General features: G+C 37.3%; 1 non-coding gene across 1 annotated transcript; it reads right to left on the reverse strand.

Moving 5' to 3' along the window:
- Positions 1 to 3,882: 3,882 nt before the first annotated feature.
- On the reverse strand, positions 3,883 to 3,955 carry TRNAT-GGU (transfer RNA threonine (anticodon GGU)). Its single transcript has one exon. It is a non-coding gene; the product is annotated as a tRNA-Thr (tRNA).
- Between the last annotated feature and the right edge of the window lie 1,356 nt (positions 3,956 to 5,311).

A 5,311-nucleotide genomic window follows, 5' to 3' on the forward strand; every position in this document is an offset into this window, starting at 1 on the left:
AGTTAGTATGGCTCCAGCGGGGTGAGCAAGGGGCCCAGCTATAAGAGAAGAGATCAGAGAGGTGAGGACAGAGGGCTTTATCAGCCATTGTTAGAATTTTGGGGTTTTCTCTAAATGAAACAAGAAGCCAAAGGAAAGTTTTAAAGAGATAACTAACATAATCTAATGACACATTTTTAAAGTTACCATTCTGGCTGCTGTGATTGGGAGCAAAGACAGAAGCAGGGAGACTTGTTATCCAGACAAGAGACAAGAGATGATGGAGACTCAGACCAGGGTGGGGCTTGATTCGTCACCAAGAAGGGGGGATTATTGATGAGACCAAAGTAGGGTGGTGCATTTATGATGGATCTGACTAACGTGGTTTTGATGGGTTGTGTGAGACTTTCCCCTATTATCAGCTTGTGTTGAATGTGTTGCTATGTGAAGAACTGTATGTGTTCAAAGTCCAAGAAAAGTGTTCAGCAAATTGCAGTAGAATGAATTGGGCAAGGTTTTTCCAACCTGAGATGTCCAAAATGTGAAAGGTATCGAGACTAACGAGTAAGAAGCAACAAAGGGTTACAAACTTCCTGATCTTCCCTGGGAATCCTCCTTGTGAGTTCCAGGAAGGAAAGGGTGGCTCAGAGCAGAAGGCAGCACTACAATAGTGGAGAAGCGAGAAACTGGGATTACGTCAAGTAGAGGGACCATATCTATTGACCCTCAGGCCACAGCAATAAAAGGGGTTGCAGGAGTCCATTTTTCAATTTCTTCTCATTCCTTGACGAACCTTCTGATATGGCTTCAGCCTACATTTCTCCACTCAAACAACTTATTTCTAAGATCACTCAGATCTAAGATCACGTGACTGCTGTGTTACTAAAATCAATGGAAAAATTGTGCTGAACACTGGAATTTGACACAACATTGTAAAGTGATTATAAATCAATAAAAAATGTTTAAAAAATAAAAAATAAATAAAATCAATGGAAATTCTTCAGTCCTGATCTTACTTACTGATGAGCTCTTGGGGTCACTTGATGCCACTGGTTACTTTATCTTTCTTGAAATCCTCTATTCTCTTCGCTTCTGTGGCATCAGACTCTTCTGGCTTTTCCCCTTTTTGACCATTTATTCTTAGTCTTGGAGGTTTACCCCCATCCAACTAAACACTAAATAATGGTTCCTTGATAAAGATATCAGAACTGAGCTTTCTGACATAGAAAGATGTGTTAGAAAGAGCCGGTAAGTGAAATCACTGTCATGTGCAATTACAGAGCCCCGAGAGTTCCTTCTAGGGCCAGCTTCTCCAGAGTGGAACCTGTGCAGTCATCTCAGACTCCATGCTGAGAAGAACCTCATGCTCATTTTAATGCTCTCCTGCAAGGATCCTGAAATTCTTCGTAACTTCATCTTGGAACTTGTGTGTCCTCAGTATGGTTGGGACAATGGAGCATGTGCATGAGCAGAGGTGATGCTGAGGAGGCAGTGCGCATGAGCTGCAGTGGTCCTGTAGCAGCCCGTGTGTGTGAAGCTCAGGCTCAGGGCACCGCAAACTGCAGCCACAGAGCAGTCAGCCTCAGGTGTATGTCTCAGCCTGGGACAGCCCAGAGCTGCGGAGAGCAGAACCGCACCGGGACCTGGGAGCAGAATGGCAGTAGGGATGGGAGCAGGCATGCCTGAATGCAGTTCCTGGTAGATAAGCAGTGAATTTTGGCAGTAGATTGTGTAATCTCTCGTTTTAAAAATTGTAAGACAAAATATCCACAGATTCCAAAATAGAAATTAAATTTAAAGATTGTTACATTTGATGTAAAATAACACTATTTTCATATGAAGCTTTGGATGAACTAAATATGGAGAAGTAGACAATTTTTAAATTACCTTTTCCTTATAATTGAAGAATGCATAACAGATGTTTTGAAATACATACAAATCATAAAGCTACTTTTGGTTTCTTGCACAACTTAGACAAGTTATGGAAAATGTCAGAAGAAATATCAAACTACCATTGTGTAAGTTTATATTTAAGATTAAATTCAGATTTACACAAAACTGATTTGGATGGAGAGTTAAATCTTTTTCTAGAAAAATTGTTTCATACGAATCATCAGCTCTAGATGTTTTAAAATTTATATTTTGATGTAAATTTATCAGAAATTTATCCTTATTGTCACAGCCTATAAACTACTCTGAACAGCTCTCCAGTAACAGTTATACCAGCAGAAAAATCTTCTTGAAATTGAAAATTATCAAAAATTATTTGCAGCTTAAAGACTTAAATATAAGACAAGATACAACAAACGTCCTAGAAGAAAACATAGGCAATACATTCTCTGACATAAACCTTAGCGAAGTTCTCCTAGGGCAGTCTACCTAGATGACAGAAATAAAAGCAAATAAACAAATAGGACCTAATTAAACTCATAAGCTTTTGCACAGCATAGGAAATCATAAAACAAAACAACAGCCTGTGGAATGGGAGAAAATATTGGCAAAGGATGCTACTGACAAAGGTTTAATTTCCAGAATATATAAACAGCTCATACAACTTAACAAAAAAACAAACAACACAATCCAAAAATGAGCATAAGATCTAAACAAGCAATTCTCCAATGAAGACATACAAATGGCCAATAGGCCCATGAGAAAATGCTTAATACTGCTAATTATCAGAGAAACGCAAATCAAAACTACAATGAGGTATCACCTCACACCAGTCAGAATGGCCATTATTAAGAAGACCATGAATGATAAATGCTGGAGAGGGTGGGGGGGAAAGGGAACCCTCTTAAACTGTTGGTGGGAATGTAGTTTGGTGCAGCCATTATGGAAAACAGTATGGGGATTCCACAAAAAACTAATAGACATCATATGATCCAGCAATCCCACTACTGGGTATATATATCCAGAGGAAATTCTAAGTTGAAAAGACACCTGCACCCCAATTTTCACAGCAGCACTATATACAATAGCCAAGACACAGAAGCAACCTAAATGTCCATTGACAGATGACTGGATAAAGAAGTTGTGGTAGATTTAAACAATGGAATACTACTCAGCCATAAAAAATAATAAAATAATGCCATTTGTAGCAACATGGATGGACCTAGAGATTGTCATTCTAAGTGGAGTAAGCCAGAAAGAGAAAGAAAAATACCATATGATATCACTCATACGTAGAATCTAAAAAAAGAAAGAAAGAGGACACTAATGAACTCATCTACAAAACAGAAACAGACTTGCAGACATAGTAAACAATCTTAAGGTTACCGGGGGAAAGAGGGTGGGAAGGGATAAATTTGGGAGTTTGGAATTCGCAAATGTTAGCCACTATATATAAAAATAGATTAAAAAAGACAAATTTCTTCTGTATAGCACATGGGATTATATTCAATATCACATAATGGAAAAGAATATGAAAACGAATATATGTATACATATCCATGACTTGGACATTGTGCTGTACACCAGGAATTCACACATTGTAACTGACTATACCTCAATAAAAAGTCAAAATGAAAAAAAAATTATTTGCAGTCAGTCTTGCATTTGCCAAAAGTGACTATCATTGCTTTCAATTATATGGAAAATGAAATTGCATAAAATACAAATTCTGATGATCTAATATATAATTTACAGAAAAGTGAGCCACAAAAAAACTCATGGTCAATAAAGATATTAAATTATTAAAGTATTATTATACATTGTGTATTACATAAAATTATGACACCCAAAATATTACTTTTTTTTTTGCTGTTTTTAAGTTTATGTTATTACTCAAGAATCACAACTACACCTCTAAATTTTATAGCATCAAATATTTTTAAAGGAAAATACTTTATAGCATATTTAATGTCACTTTCTTTTACTTAATTTTTAAGTTAATTATTTTTTTAATGGAGGTACTGGGGATTGAACCCAGGACCTCGTGCACACCAAGCATGAGTTCTACCACTGAGCTATATCCACCCCAAGTCTGTTAATTTTTGAATGGCATTTTTGAATTTTCATCTTGTATTGGGCCCTGCAGATTCTGTAGTCAGTCCTGATTCTTTCCAATAAGGAAAGGAGAAGAGAGGGCAGGAAGAAGGCGGGGGCTTCCATGTCTGTTTCTTCCTCAATTCCCTTAACCATAATATTTCTCTTTTATTTGCATCATATATTAAGGTTGTGGTGCTTAAAAAAGTTTAGAAACCTCTCATCTAGTGCAACCACACATATAGAAAAAAGTAAACTATAGAAAGGTGAGGTGACTTTTCTAACTTTAGAGTCAGCCTCCTGACTCCCAGCCTCTAGCCTTCATGCTGTTTTCCTGGTATTCATGACCTCATCCTGGTGACATGACATGAGATACCCCTTTCTGGAACCCAGTTTGGAGACACCTATTATTACTCCACTGTAAAATGTAAAAGAAGTTGAGAAAGGAGGTTGGCAGAGGGATGCCCAAATGTGAGCATCTATTTATCGATTTCTTACTCCAAGAGATATTCCCTAACCTTCAAGCCATTGATACCAAGATCCCTGCCTTGCAAACAGTTTATAGAATATGCTTCCAGCCTAAAAGTTTCTATTTCTCGAATGTTTTAATACAGATACAGACAAAGGTAAAAAATAAAGCACAGTCATTTTTATCAAAGTATAGTTGACTTACAGTAAGAAGTTAGTTTCAGGTATCCTACATAGTGGTTTGATATTTTTATAGATTATACTCCATATAAAGTTATTATAACACATTAGTTATATTCCCTGTGCTGTACATTACTTCCCTGTAACTGAGGGGTTAATATCCAAAATATATAAAGAACTCATACAACTCAGTATCAATGAAACAAACAACCCAATTAAAAATGGGCAGAGGAACTGATCATGCATTTTTCCAGAGAAGACATGCAGATGGCCAACGGGCACATGAAAAGATGCTCAATGTCATTTTTTAAAATTATTTATTTGGGGGGGTAATTAGGTGTGTTTGTTTTAATAGAGGTACTGGGGATTGAACCCAGGACCTCGTTCTTGCTAAGCATGCACTCTACCACTGAGCTACACCCCCCACCCCCATGTCATTCTTAATGTGATGCTCCTATTGCTGGAGTCTGTGGCCTCAGCAATCTCCACTAACACAGAAACAAAAGGTGTCATTACTTCAGATTGACGTTTATTGACCGATTTGGAAGGTTTTGCCATCCCACTAGCCATTGCTTCAGAGAGATGCCTTGGATATGAGAGAGAATTAGCTGCACAGACCTGATGGATTCCAGCATTCTTTTAAAATAAAAAACAAATTAACTCATTGCTGAGTAATAACAAAGGGTTGAATACCAGGACT

This window comes from Camelus dromedarius, chromosome 2, assembly GCF_036321535.1.
Source record: "Camelus dromedarius isolate mCamDro1 chromosome 2, mCamDro1.pat, whole genome shotgun sequence".
Taxonomy (NCBI): domain Eukaryota; kingdom Metazoa; phylum Chordata; class Mammalia; order Artiodactyla; family Camelidae; genus Camelus; species Camelus dromedarius.